This window comes from Maniola jurtina, chromosome 10, assembly GCF_905333055.1.
Source record: "Maniola jurtina chromosome 10, ilManJurt1.1, whole genome shotgun sequence".
In the NCBI taxonomy this organism is placed as follows: Eukaryota; Metazoa; Arthropoda; class Insecta; order Lepidoptera; family Nymphalidae; genus Maniola; species Maniola jurtina.
Window position 1 is genome coordinate 13,365,001 of NC_060038.1, and position 21,010 is coordinate 13,386,010.

Sequence of the window (21,010 nt, forward strand, 5' to 3'; positions counted from 1 at the left end):
AATAAGGCAGCTAATATCTCTTCAAAAGTAACATCAATGTTATGTTAATTATACGTTCCATGAAATATTTTTGACCGAACATCACTAAATCAAGAATTATCTGAATGACTCACATAGTTTAACATGACCAAAACGAAATATCTGATTCTAACATGTCGTTGCTTTAAAAATGTACCCATTTTACGTAGTCGTATAATAGTTCGCTTTTCAAGATATACCTACGATTAAATTGAAATCGACTTTCACCCGATGAAATAAGGAATAAAGTGGCTTGTATTTCATTTTGTTTGTTATTGCATGTCAAATTTTTATTTCACATAACTTTCAAAAACCGGTCAAGTGCGAGTCTGCCTCACACATGAAGAGTTCCGTACAAGTTTTTTTTTATGTAATGACAATTCAGTTGTCGGATTTTTCTGTTTACTTGGGCCACAGGAGTAGAGTGCTTGGGCTATAAGATATTGCTACCTGCCTTTCATGATTCTACGTAAACGGGAAGTACCCAATTTATAAGTTTTGATTCTCTTGAAAGATGACACACAGACAGACAACGAAGTGGTGAAGGAAAACATCGTCAGGAAACCTGCATGCTTAAGAGTTGGCCATAATGTCCCTCAAAGGTGCGTGAGGTGTGCCAATACGTGCTTGGCCAGTGTGGTAGCTTCTCATTCTGAGAGGAGACTTGTGCTCAGTAGTGAGCCGGCGATGGGTTGATCCTGATGATGATGAATTTTAAACGTATTTTGTCAAAGTAAATAAGCTGAGTTCAAGCAGATAAAATATAAAGAAGGTGCGCCTAATGCATCATCCAAACCTGCGCGACAAAGCGACTACGATGCGGGAACCTCAGCCGCGCGGAGGGTCATCACCTCCTACGATATTTAATGGTGACATGCACACCTACGCGACTACAACAGTCGAGGCTACAACATTTTTTTTTCTACAGATACCTACTGAACCCTAAAAATAGTTTGACTATGGTTTGGGTTTGGGTTGATTGTTCGTGGCCTTTGGTTGACTGTTGGATATTATAATTGAATTGATGTTTTCTCGTTTAACTGTGATTATAATATTTTATAAATTAGAAACTCCGCGCCTACGATCTAAAGTATCGGAGTTTTCCAAAACATTATTTTCAAATAAATAATTATGTATCTAAGCAACGTCCATCTTGACAGCTTGACATTTGCCAATTGACATAATATTATGAACCTCTGTTACAATAGTGAAAGATCCCAGGGCCACCAGCCGTCACGTATTTTCTGACGAACGAAATGTGGACGATTGAGTAGTGTTAGTATGTACTAAGAACGCATGCCTACAGACCTGCTAGCTTGCTTAGATGGTCAATTTTCAGGTATCAGGTAATCAAGGTACATAAAAACATTACTTACCTCACGTAAATTCTCCAATTTTTTTAATTTTTAGCTGATTTTTTTTAATATTAATAATTAATTGACATAAGTAAACTATAAGAGAGTGAGAGAGAAGTCAATATATCCTAATACATGTCTTACTCAGTCTCATGCGCGTAGATAATGATGCCCTCGCGCTCAAACCCACAGAGGCATTAAAATTGAATTTAGGGGATGATTGGCCCTCTGGATGGGTCTGTCTTCTTGTAAAAGGTTTTAAAATAGTTGTCTGGTGGACATATATAAAAATGGAGCATCAGAATTTACGTGCAGTTAAGTAATTACTTATTTTGGGAGCTTTAAAGCGTCTGCAAAGCAATATGGCCGACGCGGGAAGTGTCTGGGAGTATTGGCGACATATTTTTAAGGATATTGCCTAAAATATACGTAAAAATCAGTTTGGAGAATTTACGTGAGGTAAGTAATGGTTTTATGTACCTTGGTTATCAGATACCTGAAAATTGGCCGTCTAAGCAAGCTAGCACGTAGGCTAGGCATGCTTTCTTAATACTTACTAACACTACTCAATCGTACATATTTCCTGTGTCAGAAAATACGTAACCTCTGGTGGTCCTGGGATAAAAGTAATAAGAAAACCAGAAAAGAGCTGATAACTTCCAAACGGCTGAACCAATTTTTTTGGATTATAGCTAAGAACACTCTCGATCAAGCCACCTTTCAAACAAAAAAAACTAAATTAAAATCGGTTCATTCGTTTAGGCGCTACGAGGCCACAGACAGATACACAGATACACAGATACACAGATACACAGATACACAGATACACAGATACACAGATACACAGATACACAGATACACAGATACACACGTCAAACTTATAACACCCCTCTTTTTGGGTCGGGGGTTAAAAAAAAGTGACACGTCGTTGTAATCGGTTGTTTTTTTTTTGTAATAAAAATCCTATTTATAATAATTTGTGTAAACTGTAATATTCTGAGATAAAAGTTAAAAGTGTCACAGTCAGTATATCTCTTCTATAAATTCTGCATGTTATCTAGACAATATTATAGGCCAATGCTTAGATTATAGGCCAAAGGTTAAGTTAGACCTAGTCAAGATTAGGTCAAGCAATCTGCCTAGCAACCTATAAAATGTTATAGCTAGTTCCTGGGCAGATACATGTCTTGGGTTCATGTAAAATCATTTAATTATAACAATACTTAGGTACTTGCGTGTTAATGACGTTTATTAAGCAATTATGAACTTACAAGTTAGTTGCTTCGTTACAATTATAGCATAGTTAGTAGCATGAAATATCAAGACAGCAAGACTTCTAGTTCAGGGTTGCCATTCACAAATAATCAAGTCGGCATATTCGATTTGACAATTTTTATTGAACAATTATATAGCCTATCCGATATAATATATATTTTTTAAAGTATATTAGCCATGCTAATCATGACTAATACTCCCCTTTCCCCTCCAATTAAGCGTAAAGCTTCTGCCAGGAGTGGGTACGACAATAGTGCAACGGATGGGGTTTGAACTGCAGATCTTTTGGAATTCAGTCCGCTCCTCAACCGTTGAGCTATCGAGGCTCTTTTTTGTCGACTTTCACCCCCGATCGCTCGATTGGCAAAACCATCTATTCTTTGCACCTTCATACTTGCCTGGCTCTCTATTTTAATCCGATCCGCATTGTATAGTGCCCGGCAAACAACTTGAGCATTGACGCGATTGGCAGGTGCACGCGATTGGTTGATCAGTCGGCTCGAGTGCACGCGATTGGTTGATACGTCGACTTTCGCTTCCCGGATTCGCCAACTTTCTCCCACTACGCTGCTTCAGGTCCAAGTTGTTTGCCGGGCACTGTAACTATATACCTTCTATATTATCTAAGTATGACGTACAGCTGTTGACGATGAGTTGATCGGTAGGAGAACCAGAGTAAACGACCATTAGGCTCTCTCTTTTTAACCGACTTCCAAAAAAGGAGGAGGTTCTCAATTCGTCGGGATCTTTTTTTTTTTTTTTATGTATGTTCCCCGATTACTCAAAGACCCCTGGACCGATTTGGAAAATTTTTTTTTGTTTGAAAGGGTATACTGTGCAGGTGGTCCCATATAAATTTGGTGAAGATCTGATGAATATCTTCGGAGATGGAGAACAGAACTCCTCAATGGATAAGAGCAAATTGCTCGCGATCACTGTAATAGCTTAGTAAACAGTAGGGTTTTAACTGGGCATAGCATATTATAGTACAGTGGGTCCACTAAAAATTGTGAAATAAAAAAATTTCAAAAGAAAAATAAAACCGACTTCAAAAACCAAAAACACTAAAAAGTAGAAAATATTTTTTGTTTAGCTACACATGTAATGTACCTAGGTATGAAGTCGGGCGAACTTCACTCTTGGATTTCTAATTTTGTTTTAATATGCTCGCTCGACTTCATACCTAGGTACATTACATGTGTAGCTAAACAAAAATTATTTTCTACTTTTTAGTGTTTTTGGTTTTTGAAGTGGTTTTATTTTTCTTTTGAAAATTTTTTATTTACCCGAAAGGAAGAGTTGTGATTTTAGCAGTCTATGTATTTACGTAATCACATACAAATGATAATGACAAAAACTCAATTCAATTCAATTCAATTTATTTATTTGTACTCAATGGGCGTTAACCATTTAGGATGACCAATCAATGTTTGACAAAACAACCCTATTTTTTCCGCCTACTGCTCTATTAGGGAACCTAGATACTAGATAGGTAACTAGGCCTATGTTTTTAAAAAGCATTCGAAATTGTATTCGAAAACACAGGTTCGTTCGTCGCTCACAATGGTTAACGCCCACTAAGTTTTTGACTTTGTCATTTGTATGGGAGTAACAGAGAGGCCACAGTTTATACTAACTTCTCTCCGTAGAGTAGGTATAGTAATATGATAATATTACCGCATTTTTTATCACATGCGAAAATAGGATCTGGGAATAATATCTGATAATATGCATAGTAATAATAATAACGTGAATAACAATGTAATTAGGATAGGTACCTGCGTATTAAATTTCAGTTAGAAAAAAAAACAATGGTTAGCGTGGTTAGCTTAATTTAATTGTTTCCCCACGCTTAGTTTTTGCTTTAACTATGTAAGTAGGTATATTTACTTAAATAATTTGTTAGAAAAATAAAGATGCTGTGCGAATTAGCAGATTAGGAGGATATAACCTTTTTTGGGTTTTTGTAAATTTTTGTTTAGTCTCTAAATTAGTACCTCATTAATAAATAGGTATTTCATAATAAATACTTAGGTATCTACCTATGTTCTTAAACAATTTTGAAAAACTCGGCTTCTGGAGCGAGCTTGGATGGCTGGAGTGAAGACTTCGGCGGGGAGGGGCAACGCACGCATAACAGACGGAAACGTTTAAGTGCGGAAACCAGCCCAGAGAGAAGAAAGAAAGAAAGAAACAATTTTGAATGACCGATGAGTTTTAAGCGACTAGTATGGTTACGAGACACTTTTTAGGGTACCGTACCCAAAGAGTAAAATCGGACCCCCATTAATGTCACTCTGCTGACAGTCTGTCAGTATGTCTGTTTGTCTGTCTGTTGGTGTGGGTGCCTTTTCTAGGAAAAGGCTTGAGGTAACATGCTGAAAAGCTCGCATCGTCGATACCGCAAGTTTTCAATGAGTGTGTCCTACCTACTTAGCTAATGACCAATTTTAAGAAGGTAGCAGGTAGTGGGTGGATGAGGAAAATGGACGACAGTGTGTGGTGGCCCGCTCTCGGGAAGGCCTAGGTAATAATATGTTGTCCAACGTGGACTCAAACAGGTTGATTGATTCATCATCATAACTACGATTTCTGTACATTAAATATATTTTGAAAATTTTAGTCGGAGGAAACATTATTATCAATATAGAACCCAAAATATTTTTTTTGAATTTTTGTCTGTCTGTCTGTCTGTATCTGCGCACATCGCGCGAAAACTACTGAATTTATTATTTATTTATTTATTAATTGATTAAAATCTAATTCTAAGTTAAAAATACAAATATAAATTGTTATGTAAAGGTTGATGTGGGTGTGTGTGTGTATGTGTGTGTATGTGTGTGTGTGCTATGTGTGTGTGATGGTGTTTGTAAGTGTCTTGTGTTGTGTGTGTGCTAGTGTGCGTATATGTCTATGTTTTGATCAGATTATATTTTGGGCAATGTATGTATTTAGTAGTTTTTCTGTTTCCTCGTAATTATATTTAGTTAGATAGTTTTTTAGGCATTTTTTAAGACCATGTTTACTTAAATGGGTGATTTTAACTTTTTTGTTAATACACCTATAGGTATAGCAATACTTATATATTATGTTGTCTATGGAATAGGTAGGCTACCCGTGCGAAGCCGGGGGGGCCAACTAGTATGACTAATATGAATGTATCTAATATTTTTGCAAAACATTCTTCAGGCCTGCATCGGTGCAACACCAACACCTTTCCTTAGATTTTTTAAATTGTTAGCTTCATTTTACATAATGTTTTATTTTTCATTCTTCTTGAACATTAAAAATAAAATTTTTAACACTATTTTTGTTTCAAAAGTTTAATTTACTGCATCTGCTTCGTATTATGTTTTTTTTATCACAATCACACTAATATTATAAAGGCGAAAGTTTGTATGTGTGTGTGTGTGTGTGTGTGTTTGTTACTCCTTCACGCAAAAACTACTAGACGGATTTGGCTGAAATTGAGAATGGAGATAGATAATATCCTGGATTAGCACATAAGCTACTTTTTATCCCAGAAAATCAGAGTTCCCGCGGGATTTCAAAAAATCTAAATCCACGCGGGCGAAGTCGCGGGCATCGGCTAGTATTAAATATTGTTTTGGGTTACAATTTTGTTGCCAGAAATAAAATTAGTAGATTTATTTAATAAAACGTAACTTAAATAATTAAAATCAATTTACAATTATAACAGATTTTTTTTAAATTGTTAGCTCCATTTTTACACGATTTTTATTTTTCATTCATCTTGAACAATATTTTATTTTTAACATTATTTTTGTTTCAAAAGTTTAATTTACTGCATCTGCTTCGTATTGTGTTTTTTTATCATAATATTAAATATTGTTTTGGGTTGCAATTTTGTTGCCAGAAATAAAATTAGTAGATTTATTTAATAAAACGTAACTCATAAATAATTAAAATTAATTTTCAATTATAACATCTAAAATCTAAAGTATAATATGAACCTAAAACTAAAAACCTTAAAAAATATAATACAATAGCTTAATAAATTAGTTCGTTGATTTATTTTTATTTATTCACATACCTACGTTTTAAAGATTTTTTGCAATGGAAAAAAATTGTCGATAATTAATTATTCCTATTAATTGAGAAAGTTATTGAATACCTACCTAGCTGATAGGTATAATTTTAAAAACTGCGCATTTGTGAACCTCCTTTTCCTTGTTTATGAAATTAAAAATAATTACACTCACACTAAACGGATTATCACAGGAAAGTCTAATCACTCATCAAATTAACTCAACGATTTATAGAGTGTAAACTGTAATTTCAAAAAACCATTATAAAACTACTTTTATATATATTTTAGAATCGATGCCTAATAATAATTATACAACACAAATAATAATTATATAGTTATAAAAGTTTTAAAAAAGGATGCAATTCGTCACACAAATTATAAATATAAAATCAAAAATATTACACAAAGTTCACTGTATAAATTCACTCATTTCTTGTAACTATGACATGTGTGATCACTCTAAAGAACTTAAATGTACAATCGGTCGGTTTCTATTAAACAGTTAATTTTTTATAACGGTCAAGCGCGAGTCAGCCCTCATTCTTTTAGTGTTTCGTACAAAATACTTATTATGAACATTACAATATTTTGGGTGTATAAAATGTTTCATTTCCGAACTGTGAAAGCCAACAAACCGTGGAATAAAACCCCAAAAAAAATATTTATTTGATTTGGTCACAGCTTACACACAATATTTAAAATTGTTTTCAGTATTTTTTTTAATACAATATATGTTATATATAATATAGGTACCGAAATTTCAAATTTCTAACTAGTTTCGTTTTTGAAATAGACCCCGTCACAAAAATGGTCTATTTCTTTATTTATTAAGATAAAAAATAATAATAATAAGGTAAAAAATAATAATAAGGTCTATATTCATTCTTTACTCAGTGATATCCCACGTGCTCGGGTGAGAAAAAAATCCAGCTCCTTTTTTATTTATGGGATTATTTTATGGATTTTCATTTATACCCCCTTGAAAAACAACTTGATTGAATTCCTAATTTAATTTCGGTTCTGGCTCAACGTTCTACACTAAATACCAAAACTTCACATTCATTTCGTTCGTTCAAAACGACACGCGGACAGTCAGACAGATAGACAGCAGAGTGACATTAGTAAGTGCTCGGTTTTATATCTTTGGCTACGGAATCCTAAAAAATATTATGAACTTGAGAACTTGTTTCCATTTCGCTCTAAATAATGACGGATATTTTTTTTTGCATAACATCCCAACCTATTTTAAATTAATTTATTAGCTTATCACGGACATCCGATATAGTGACAATATCATGGTGATAACTGATAATAATGAACCAGTTTGGATGAACAACTTGGATTTCACGTCGTCTGTTCGACTGCCTGTCTGTCCGTCCTTAAGACGGAATCTTATATTTAAGCTTTAATATAAGCTACGTTGTTTTTTTTTTCTTTTGTTAACATGTCAGCTGAAAACGTCACTACTTGAAAATTCAAATTCACAATTATATAACTTACATTTTATATATGTATGTATGTACGTACTTACAAATAAATATCAAGTTGGTCTGGTTATTTGTTACCTATAGGTACGTTCACGCATAGTTCATCTGGTTCAGTTGAAATTTTGTATACCTACCTACCTACTTAGTTATTGCTAGAACTTGCGGGAAGCTTTCTGACAGGCTTACTCAATTAACATTACAATTAATTGCATTGCGCGTACTAGATAATATGCCATACAGTGAAAAATCCATTAAAAAATTAAAAATAAAAACTATTTAAAAGACGTGCCCATAGAAAGAAAATAGGGCCAAACAATGTAATTTACCTTAATCCTAATATATGTACCTATATACTAATCCTCATAATATTATAAATGTGAAAGTGTCGATCTTTGGATATTTGGATGTTTGTTACTCAAGCACGCGAAAACGGCTAAACGGATTTGGATGAAATTTGGATTGGAGATATATTATACCCTGGATTAACACATCAAATCAAAGAGTTCCCGCGGGATTTCGAACTAGTATAAAATAATATTTAAATCTCCACCCAGTAGAGATGCAATTTTGCTACACGCACTACGCAGACTTGCATCTAGGTACCTCGTTAAAAAAGGTTTAAAAAAAATTTGTTATCCTTGGACGAATTAGATAATTCGTCCAATCTGTTATCCAATATTAAATTATTCGATAACAATTTATGGTATGATTTTACGATCGGGATTCGAGTTCGGACAAACTTTACGATAGGTCGTCATTCGGTAAATCAACTGGCCACATTATTTTGGACTGCGATACAGCGAATGATTTTTGCCAAATCAGCCGACGCGACGTTCTGTAACAGCAAATAGTCCTCCCTGTGTTTTACATGTATCCCGGGGAAAAAAAAATTTCCTCGGGGTATATTAAAATTTTTTTTTTTTTCTTCTCTCGTCTGGCTTGACAAAAATTAGCCAATGTCAATTTCGTATTAAAAACCTATATTCGCGTCAATTTAAATCGAGCTAGCACGAGTCGTTTGTTGAACCCCCATAGTGAAAGTGGAACCTAACGGAGAAGTGACGTTTAACGATAAAAAATATCCTATTTAGGAAACGAATTCAAGTTTTTCGCGAAGTCTGTTCATTAAATTTCAGGGTCAACGACTTGCTGGTATTATGATATTCGAGGTTCTCGTAAAGTAAATGTCCGTGAATTATTGATATTGAATTCAACCTGCATCAACAAATTATTCTTACTATAAGATTACATTTAGTATGAGTCTCTCATCTCTATAAAGTCGAGCTATATTTTGTGACATTACAATTTATTACATAATAATTAGAGTTGTCCGCGACTTCGTCAGCGTGGATTTAGATTTTTTTAAATCTAGTGCGAACTCTTTAATTTCCCGGGATAAAAAATTATCCATCTCAATTTCTGGGATGCAAGTCGGTTAAACAGATTGGGCGTTTAAGAATCTCGTAGGAACTCTTTGATTTTCCGCGATAAAAAGTAGCCTATGTCCGTCCCCGGGATTTAAACTAACTCTGAACCAAATTTTAGCAAAAATGGTTTAACTGCTGGGTCGTGGAAAGCTAGCAGACGGATAGAGAGAAAGACACACTTTCGCATTTTACATTCATATGAAAGTATGGATATGAAGTATGGATGAATTCCTGAAGTAACTTTGTACCAATATTATAAATTTTAGTGTTCGTTTGTTGGTTCGTCGTTCAAACACATCGCAACGGAGCAAAGGATCGACGTGATTTTTTGCATGAGTCTTTCTCTTGCATGCTCTTAAAGATCTGGGGAATAAAATAGATGAAGAAGTGATATAATGTATGATTAATTCACCCAGACGAAGTCGCGGCCATCAGCTACAGATAGTCTTTTAAAACAAAGAACTTGAAATCCACTTTTCTGTGACATTGGTTTCGATATTCGAAATCCATTAACGTTGTCGAGAATTGCAAACTTACACTAAAACGTTATTTATACACACTTTGAGGTCATGTGCTGGTCAATGACTGGTTATGTACCTATATCATAATTTCTTGTTTTAGTATGTATTAGTACGTACTTATCTTTTTTACTTGCTGCCAATATGAATCAATTCCTAAATAGGGGTTGGTAGGAAATCTCATCAAGCGTATGGCTACAGACAAGGCCCTAGCCAGGAATTGGTTTCGGGGGTTTATCCGGATCTTAATCGAAACTTTTCATCAGAAAAAATCTTTTACTCGATTTCGCAGGGTGAATACCTGGTGCTACTGCAATTTTACCTTTCAGTTTGACAGCAGGCTAGAATACAAGAAGAAATAGGAGCGCGAGCGCAGTGAGCGTAATTTTTTTGTTTAATACGGATAAAGAAGCGAAAGATAAACGCGCTCAGCCATAACAAAAATTTTGACGCACCTCACTCTTCTTTTCTCATGTTTTTTATCCCGGAAAAACAAAGAGTTCCCAGGGGATTTTCAAACGCGTGAGTTAAGATTGGTAAATTTAAAAACTAGTCTATTATGCATTTTAAAAATAATTTTTCTTTGTCCGGGATTTCGGGGGGGGTTTGAACCCCCAAAACCCCCCCTTGGCTTAGGCCATGGCTACAGAAACATATTTCGTTAACACCCACTGAGCTTTTCATCTTTGTCATTTCTGTGGGAGTACGTAACAGAGAGAGCCTTGTATTAACTTCTTTCCGTGAATAAAGTATAGTTATAACTATATTATTAGATGAAGCCTGTGACTTCGTTCCCATAAATTTAGGTTTTTTAAAAATCCCCTACGAACTCTTTAATATTCTGGGATAAAAAGTTTCATATGTCCGTCTTCAGGATGGAAGCTATCTCTTTACTCATCAAAATTAAGTGCATGGGCCGTGCAAAGCTAGCCGACTGACACTTTTGGATTATATTAAGTTTGGATTGTCGGTGTATAGTGGAAACGTACCGCATCTTAATTAAGTAGGTAGCTATAATGTCGTATCGAACTTACGCACAAGTTACATAATATTATATTATCTTTTAGCTTTTTTTAATTACTTTAATTTTCAGCTTATCGTAATTTATAACCTTCCATTTTTAGGGTTCCGTACCTCAAAAGGAAAAACGGGACCCTTATAGGATCACTTTGTTGTCGGTCTGTCTGTCTGTCTGTCTGTCCGTCCGTCCGTCCGTCCGTCGTGTACGTCAAGAAACCTATAGGGTACTTCCCGTTAACCTAGAATCATGGGTAGGTAGGTAGGTCTTATAGCAAAAGTACAGGAATAAATCTGAAAACCGCGAATTTGTGGTTACATCATTTAAAAGAGCTTTACTTGTACGTTCTAAAACAGATTTTTATTTATTTTTATGTATACTTAATAGCTTTTGATTTATCGTGCAAAATGATGGAAAAAATACCCGAGTACGGAACCCTCAGTGCGCGAGTCTGACTCGCACTTGGCCCATTTTTTTACTTTAAAAGAAAAAGCTGGCTGACTGACTGACTGACTGATCTGTCAACGCACAGTTCAAAGTTCAAACTACGAGACGAATCGGGCTGAAAGGCATGCAGACAGTTATTATGACGTAGACATCCTATAATGGGATTTTTGAAAATTCAACCCCTATGGAGTTTGTTTGTGTGGTCCACGCGGACGAAGTCGCGGTAATAAGCTAGTTTACTATAAAATACCTACCACTAAGAAAATATGAAAGTAGCAGTGTAAAGGGCAAGGTAAGTATATGAATACCAGTCGACGTTGATTTGCACGATAAGCTATTACGCATAAAAATAAAGTTTTCAAATCTGCAAGCAAAGCCCTTTCATATTATGATACCCCGCGTTCGGTAAAACCACAATTTTTTCCTTTTTTAATTTAAGTAAAAATAATTTACGATTTTTCTTTCCCGTCAATAGCCTTGTTACTGAAATAATCGGCTGTAACAGACACACAGACAGACGGAGAAAGTCCATAATATAGGTTCCCTTTTTACCATTTTGATACGGAACCCTAAAAATTGAATTATTACTCGTATTTACTTGAAGTTTTTTTTACTAATAAACACTTATGAGGGTCTCACGCACTGTCCAGCGCCATTTCAACTAATTTGACTGCTAACCATTGTGTAATTAATTGTTTTGTCTGGTGGGAGTTACCACCCTACTGGCAAGGCCGTGCCGCCAAGCGATTTAGCGTTCCGGCAAGGAACCGTGTACATACCAAAGTACCAGGTTAGCTCGCTTCCATCTTAGACTGCATTATCACTTACCACCAGGTGAGATTGCATTCAAGGGCTAACTTGTATCCGAATAAAAAACAAAGACCTTTATGCAACTGGACAGCGACCAGTGCTTGGACTACTAGTACGCGAGATTCCTAAAGGCTTCCGCCCCCTAGCATGGACAGGAGACAAAAAAATTATCCCCCAATTATATGTCCAAGGGATAAAATTTATTTGTCCACCTTCGCTTAGCATTCCCAAACCTTCAGTTACTTTTGTTAATCCTTGGTTCAATCCCTTCAATGGTTGGGAAACATATCATTTGAGTCATATAATGTAGCACTCTTGAAAAAAAAATTATGCAAAATTGTGTGCTATAGAATTGTCACGAAAACAGATTTTTTTATTTGAACCCTGTTTTCAATACACTATGTATTCGCCCTCAAGCTTTCGCACTCTTCAGTATTTCTGTAGATCAAATTCAGTTTTCTTGAAACCTATAATTTGGATTTATTTTCACTCGTTTTAATACTACCCTTTTTTATTGTATTAAGACAACTATGTACTTACACTGACTTAGTAAGTGCTTCACAATGTTTCGCACATGTCTTGCATTATTAATAAATTTTATAAAATTGTTTTAAAAAACACATTTTATCTCGAGATCTTTAAAAAAATATCCGCAATTGTGGGAAAAATCATTATCCACCACTAAGGGGCTATTATGATAAAAAAGTAATTAATATTAACTATTGTCTATTCACTAAATTAAATCTTATATATTTGTTTAATTACCGACTGAAGTGAGATTTCCGAGTCTACTACGATGGATTTACTCTTTGTGTGTCTGTCCATGCGTCTGTTAGAGCCTTATAACTTCTAAGCCTTATAACTGCTACAGAGAGAGTTGATAGCTCAACGGTTGAGGAGCGGACTGAATTCCGAAAGGTTGCCGGTTCAAACGGGTGGGCCGTTGCACCGTTTCACTATTATCGCACCCACTCCTGGCACAAACTTTACGCTTAGTTGGAGGGGAAAGGGGAGTTTCTTTATTTAAAAAAACAACTAAGTAATGTAACATATTATGTACCTCGATAGCCCAAAGCTGGAAATGACATAAAAAGTATAAAGATTTGTATTTGAGTCAAAGAAACAAAAATAGAGTCTAACTGGAGATCGATTTTTGACTGTAGTTGTAACCGAAGCCAAAGGTTTATAAAGCCTAAGAAAATCAGTTCAAGATTGACTAAAAATCGTAAAAGTGTACAATAATTTTTTTTTTTTGAGTTTCTTGTTGAACTTGTCATAAACACTTCGAATTAATAATGTCCTCTTAGGTACATTGCGCTCATATACATTCGTACCCAGTCTAACCCAGTTATATGATGAAAGTAGTAAATAAAATGTTAAATTAGTATTGTTACTATTAATAATAATAATTATTGTTTATGTTATTGTTGTAGATTATGTTGATACTTGATAGTGTAGTTCAGTGGCGCCACTCAGTTCAGGGTCCTGGCTGAAAATCAACGCTGTATGCTCTTGTGTTTCAAGGCATACAGCATAATGCTGAGCTGGAACCTTTTTAGGATTCCAAAAGGAAAAATCAGAACCCTTATAGGATCACTTTGTTGTCTATCTGTCTGTCTGTCCGTCCGTCCGTCGAGTCTGTCAATAAAACCTATAGGGTACTTCGTACTTCCCGTTGACCTTAAAGCATAAAATTTGGCAGGTAGGTAGGTTTTATAGCACAAGTAATGGAATAAATCCGAAAACCGCGAATTTGTGGTTACATCATTTAAAAAAAAATCATCATCATCATCATCATCAGCCTGTGGACGTCCACTGTTGGACATAGGCCTTCCCTATGTATAGAGCGCCACCACACCCGGTCCTCAGCCTTCCTCATCCAGCCACTTCCCGCCAGCCGCTTTATATCGTCGGTCCAGCGTGCTGGAGGGCGTCCCACACTACGTTTGCTTAAACGTGGTCTCCACTCAAGGACTTTCCGGCTCCAACGGCCATCGCCTCTACTACAAAAAAAATTAAAATGTTTAAATTTTCAAAGTAAGATAATTATACCAAGTGGGGTATCATATGAAAGGGCTTTACCTGTATATTGTAAAACAGATTTTCATTTATTTTTATGCGTAATAGTTTTTGATTTATCGTGCAAATTGTCGGAAAAATTACAAGAGAACGGAACCCTCGATGCGCGAGTCTAATTCGCACTTGGCCGGTTTTTTTGGGGTCTGCCAGACATTACATAGTTTATTCCGGCGCTTCCTCTGTTTGAGGCTTGTTGCCGGAATTACCAACTCTTAGTTATAAGAAGTAATCAGTTTAAGAAATAAACGTTTTTATTTGTTTCTTTCTATTTTAATATTACTTCTAAAATTGATGATTGATTGATGATAGCAAAAGGCCATCAAAGTCAATTTTTTTTACTTTTTGGGCATGTTTTATCCCAAAGTGTGCCTATCTCAAAAGTTGCTCTACATCACGAGCAGTACCTAACGTAGATGTTAGTTTAGCCATATTGTAAATGATTTATAGTAAAATGAAATATTATTGAATTTGTTAAAGCCTGTTAAAGCATGACTTTTAACTTATTAAAATAATGATTTATCTACCTACCTAGTCCCAGACTTGTTCACCTTAATTTAGGCGTGCAAAATTATACCCTTTTAAAACTAGAGTTCAAAATAAAGTTATTTTTAGGGTTCCGTATTTCCAGAGAAAAAAGGAACCCTTCTAGGGTAACTTCGTTGTCTGTCTGTCTGTCGGTCGGTCTCTCTGTCTGTCTGTCGTGTGTGTCAAAACCTATAGGATAGGTACTTCCCGTTGATCTTGTAACAAAGGCAGGTAGCAATATCTCATAGCACAAGTGAAGGGAAAAATCCGAAAACCGTGAAATAGTGGTTACATCACAAAAAATTAAAGTGTTATTTCTTGTGCGGTCGTACGGAACCCTTCGTCTGCGAGTCCGACTCGCACTTGGTCGGTTTTTTACGTAAGTCAAGGGCGCAGCAGTTTACCTTACGTTTTCAGGGTCGCATTCGTAGAATTCGCCACATATCTGGCAACGCTGCAGGCAATACCGAAGCGACTTTTTTTTTTAATAGCCAGCATGACTCGTGCTCCTTTAAGGTACCTCGGTATTTAAGACGGGATTTCCCAACTTATCACCGATGTCATGGACACTGAGTCTTATGAGATCACTGACCTCCATTAATAGGCCTAAAGTAGCCCTATTTTTAACCCTCGATCCAAAAAGAGGGGTGTTATAAGTTTGACGTGTGTATCTGTCTGTGGCATCGTGGCTCCTAAACCAATGAACCGATTTTAATTTAGTTTTTTTTTTTTTGTTTGAAAGGTGGCTTGATCGAGAGTGTTCTTAGCAAAGAAAAAATCAAGAAAATCGATTCAGCCGTTTGAAAGTTATCAGCTCTTTTCTAGTTACTTTAACCCTCACTTGTCGGGGTTTTATAATTTTTTAATTTACACATGTTCTTTGATTTCATGTCACTATGATCTAATATTTGATATAATATCGTCGATTCAGAATCAAACCGAGAGTAACTCTAACTCACTCTGGTAGATCGTTGCGTTCTCAGTCGCAAAGCAAAACATTGTAATAAATAGGTTCCTACTTAGTTATTTTTAGGGTTCCATATCTCCAGAGAAAAAGAAATCCTTATTGAATCACTTCGTTATCTGTCTGTCTGTCAGTCGTGTCTGTCAAGAACCGTCAAGGAAGTTAAAAGTAACTAAAGTGAGGGAACTAGCGGTTTGATTCTGTTTCGGCGATATAATATGTCAAATATTAGGTTATGGTGACGTAAAATCATAGAAAAATAGGCTGCATTAGGGCTACCTGCGTCAAATGCTAACATTTTACGCCCGCCAATGACGTTTTCTGGAAGGGCTTTCTTCCCGTTGACCTAGAATTAAGAAACTTGACTGGCAGCAATGTCTTACAGCACAAGTAAAGGGGAAAACCCGAAAACCGGGAATTTGTGGTTACATCACAAAGAAAATTGGAGATTTGTTTTCCCGACCCATAATATAATTAATTATTTTACTCAATTACATGGCGCTGCTTGCAATTTTTTACTATACTGGTTTGAGATTTCTTGTAACTACGATGGTGCGGAACCTTTCGTGTGAGGGTTAGACTCGCACTTGACCGGTTTTATTATTATGAATATGATAGCTGATAGAGCATATTATTATTATGATAAAAAACCGGAAAATAGTAATACTTGTATCGATAACAGACTAATAGCTGACCGCTAGATTAGCAACTTGCTTTAAGAGGTCAATGACAACAGCTAAAGTAATTACCCATATTAAATTATAATAGCTAACGGCATATTTTATGCAGTATCCATATTAATCCATAATATCCATATTAATGTTGTAAATATGCGAAAATGGCTCTCTGTCTGTTACCTTTCCCATCCACTTCATTGATTTTGAAGAAATTCAGTACAGGGATAGCTCGCATGGGGACGGGCATGGGCTATTTTGTATCCCGAAAAATCAAGGAGTTCCCACGGGATTAAAAAATCTAAATCCACGCGGATGAAGTCAAAAAACATGGACACTGAGTCACTAAAATAATAATAATAAAATTATAAAGAGGTAAAGTTTGTAAGTTTATTTGTATGAATTACTGAACCGATTTTGGAAATTCTTTCACCAGTAGAAAGCTACATTATTCCTGAGTGGCATAGGCTATACTTTACTAACCCCAGACCCAAAAAGAGGGGTGTTATAAGTTAGACGTGTGTATCTGTGTATCCGTGGCATCGTAGCTCCTAAACTAAGGAACCGATTTTAATTTAGTTTTGTTTGTTTGAAAGGTGGCTTGATCGAGAGTGTTCTTCGCTATAACCTAAGAAAATCGGTTCAGCCGTTTGAAAGTTATCAGCTCTTTTCTAGTTATTACTGTAACCTTCACTTGTCGGGGGTGTTAAATTTTTGACGTGACAACGTCTTATAATTCGCGTTACCTCGCCGCAGGCGAGGTAACGCCGCGATCGGCCTTTGTTGTCACGTTCAACTATCGTCAGTAAACCGACTTTACAGACAACCAATTTTTTTAATTTACACTTGTGTTCAAAAAAATTAGAAATCCCTACGAAAATTGTTGCATTCGTGCGAAGCTGGGCGGGTCGCTAGTGTTTTATAATAATAATTGAAACCACCGTTTAACATAAATCAGCCGTTCTCTTTGGCCACGAGGCAAAGTGACATAGTAACTATGATATAATTATTAGTAATTACTTAATTAGTTATCAAGTAGGTACTTATTAAGGAAATTGAAAAATAATCATAGCTTTTTCTTTGAAAATTGCTATATTTGCTGATTAGGGTTCCGTACCTCAAAAGGAAAAACGGAACCCTTATAGGATCACTTTGTTGTCTGTCTGCCTGTCTGTATGTCTGGCTGTCTGTGCGTCCGTCCGTTCGTCGTGTAGTAAGTAGGTAGGTAGGTCTTATAGCACAAGTGCAGGAATAAATCTGAAAACCGCGAATTTGTGGTTACATAATTTAAAAAAAAAATGTGTTTCAATTTTTAAAATAAGATAACTACACCAAAGGGGGTATAATATAAAAGGTCTTTACGTATGCATTCTAAAACAGATATTTATTTAAATTTTATGTGTTTTTGATTTATCGTGCAAAATGTTGGAAAAAATACCCGAGTACGGAACCCTCAGTGCGCGAGTCTGACTCGCACTTGGCCGGTTTTTTTTATTTTTATTCAGATACTTACAAGTTGACTGCAAATTGCAAACTCGCCTGGTGGTAAGTGATGAATCAATAGATAGATAGATAGATAGATAGATACTCTTCATTGCACACAAAACACGGCCGAAGCCTCCCACCAAACCAGACCAGAAATTTAGAAATTATAAAATTCCAAACCGTTGCCGGGAATCGAACCCGGGACCTCCAGCTAACAAGACCACTTATATATTAAAATGTAATCATGTAACAGGATTGTTTTGACATCCCATTACTAAAATAACTATCTTCCCGGGGCTTCGCTTGGGTTTCGACGTTATAGAAAGTACGTATAAAATCTCTGGTTTCTAGACCCAGCGGCTTGAACTATTCACTCTGCACCGTATTGCTTATTACTGACTACTGAGGGTCGTGCCCCTTTCCATTAATCACATAGGGAGTTTCTTAGAGGTTGGTTTCCAGTTCTATACGAGCGATACTATTTCAACTCTATTGACCACTTAACGTTATCTCCGAGGCACGCAGGAAACAAAAAGGCGAAATTCGACAACACGCATAATTAAGGCTAATTAAAAGAGTTTTTTCAGTGTGAAAAAAAATTATTCCATCTTCTTCATAATTCATGCAATACAGGGTTTTAATTAGGCAGGCACCCATTAGAGCCCTAAGTGTTAAATTTTTAACCCCCGACCCAAAAAGAGGGGTTTTACAAGTTTCACGTGTGTATCTGTGTATCTGTCTGTGGCATCGTAGTTCCTAAACTAATGAACCGATTTTAATTTAGTTTTTCTTGTTTGAAAGGTGGCTTGATCGAGTGTTCTTAGCTATAATTCAAGAAAATCGGTTCAGCCGTTTGAAAGTTAACAGCTCTTTTCTAGTTACCTATAACTGTAACCTTCACTTGTCGGGGTGTTATAAATTTTTAATTTAGACTAATTGTTACTATTTTGGAACGGAACCCTAATAACTTTGCGTTGGTGAATGTTATATTTCTTATCAAGTTTACTTATTTCGTTTATTATTTCCTGAGATTATATTAATAAGTAGGTAAATTTTATTTATTATTTATAAAAATATAATCATAGTTTGTGCAACTAGTAACAATTATTGCGTTGATTCAAGGTTAATTACAAATTCAAATTCAAATTATTTTTATTCAATTAAACTTACAATTACTTAATTATGGATGGGACGGATAAAATGAATTTAAAACAAAAAATAATAACAACATAGCTTAGATAAACTTATTTTACTTACAATATACTTATTTTAATATTTTTTGTGACTAAGTATTAACAGGGCTCTCTGCGTCACTCGCTTCATACAATCGTAGTTCCAATTTCATTTGCATATTAAGCAACCAAAAGTCCATGAAATTTTGCAGACATATTCTAGAAACTAATATCTGTGTCTGTGGCGTTTTAGATTTTTCTAAAAAATATGTAGTTTTAAAATTGCAGGGGCTCAAAGATTTGTATGTAAATTTTTAAGACCGCGTAACTTTGAAATTGAATATTTTAACAGAAATCTGGAAAACCAGAAACACAGATTTCTAGAATATGATTAGAGTTTCTAGAATATGTCTGCAAAATTTCATGAACTTTGGTTGCTTAATATTCAAATGAAATTGGAACTACGTTTGTATGAAGCGAGTGACGGAGAGACACCTCTTAATTAATGTGACTAATTTTGCCAAACCATGTGCAAGTTGTTATAATCATAACAAATTGCATGCTCATAGGCAGAATTTGACTGTACTTTTTTTTCACCCTTTTTGTTTTTGTAACATCTCCACCTTTCGCCCATATTGTCAACAAAGAAATTTAAATTTGAAACTATAAATAGCTAAAACTATTTTATTCTTAGCAGGCAGGTAGTAACAACAAGCAGCAAACAAGAAAAAAAGTTAAAAAGGAAAACAAACTTAATTCTCTCGTTTGATTCATTAACAGGGCTCTCTCCGTCACTCGTTTCATACAATCGTAGTTCCAATTTCATTTGAATACTAAGCAACCAAAGTGCATGAAATTTTGCAGACATATTCTAGAAACTAATATCTATGTCTGTGGTTTTCCAGATTTCTGTTAAAATATTCGGTTTCAAAGTACCGCGGTCTTAAAAATTTACATACAAATCTTTGAGCCCCTGTAATTTTAAAACTACATATTTTTAGAAAAATCTAAAACACCACAGACACAGATATTAGTTTCTAGAATATGTCTGCAAAATTTCATGGACTTTGGTTGCTTAATATTCAAATGAAATTGGAACTACGATTGTATGAAACGAGTGACGGAGAGAGCCCTGTAAAAAAGGAAAACAAACTTAATTCATTAAGCAATTATTATCAACGAACAGCAAACTAGCAAAAAGGCATCAATCAAAACAATTTAGTTGTCCAATTGATTTATTAATTATTATTCAGCATACCTAGTTAATTATGCTGAAAGATTACCTAGGTTACATAAAAAAGCTGGTTAGTTTGAGCTAATGAGCAAAAAAATGCAGGTTCACCGCCACATCGTACTAAAATGCTGCACCTATTTTATTTCATGAATAGATATTTTAAAATATTAAATCTGGTTGAGAGTTATCAAATAAAATGGATCCGTAACAACTTCGTCAATCAGGGACTTTCCAGAAAAAAAGGTGGGACTTCGTACATGTTGGACGTGATTTTTTCGTGCTTTGAATTTTATTTTAATAATTACAAACCTGCCTGCTTAGATTGAATTGGTCTCCGTTGGAGCGGAGTGGAGACCAATTCTTAATCTAAGCCTGCCAGGCTAATTTGTGTAAAAGCAGAAGAAGAAAAAAGATTCCGACGAATTGAGAACCTCCTCTTTTTTGAAGTCGGTTTAAAATAACTTTCCAGGG

The 21,010-nt window shown here is 35.3% G+C and overlaps 1 protein-coding gene across 3 annotated transcripts in view; it reads right to left on the minus strand.

Annotated features, from left to right (window-relative positions):
* Positions 1–7,163, minus strand: part of LOC123869239 (scavenger receptor class B member 1-like) — a 23,315-nt gene extending 16,152 nt beyond the window's left edge. Inside the window, exons 1-2 of one of the 3 annotated variants that reach the window (XM_045912075.1) lie at positions 7,102–7,163; positions 6,872–6,939 (exon numbers count right to left, since the gene is read on the minus strand). The gene's annotated coding sequence lies outside the window, so the exon portion shown is untranslated. Of the gene's footprint in view, positions 1–6,787; positions 6,940–7,101 lie in introns of all 3 variants that reach the window. The other 2 variants (XM_045912074.1, XM_045912076.1) reach the window with 2 other exon arrangements.
* Positions 7,164–21,010: the final 13,847 nt, after the last annotated feature.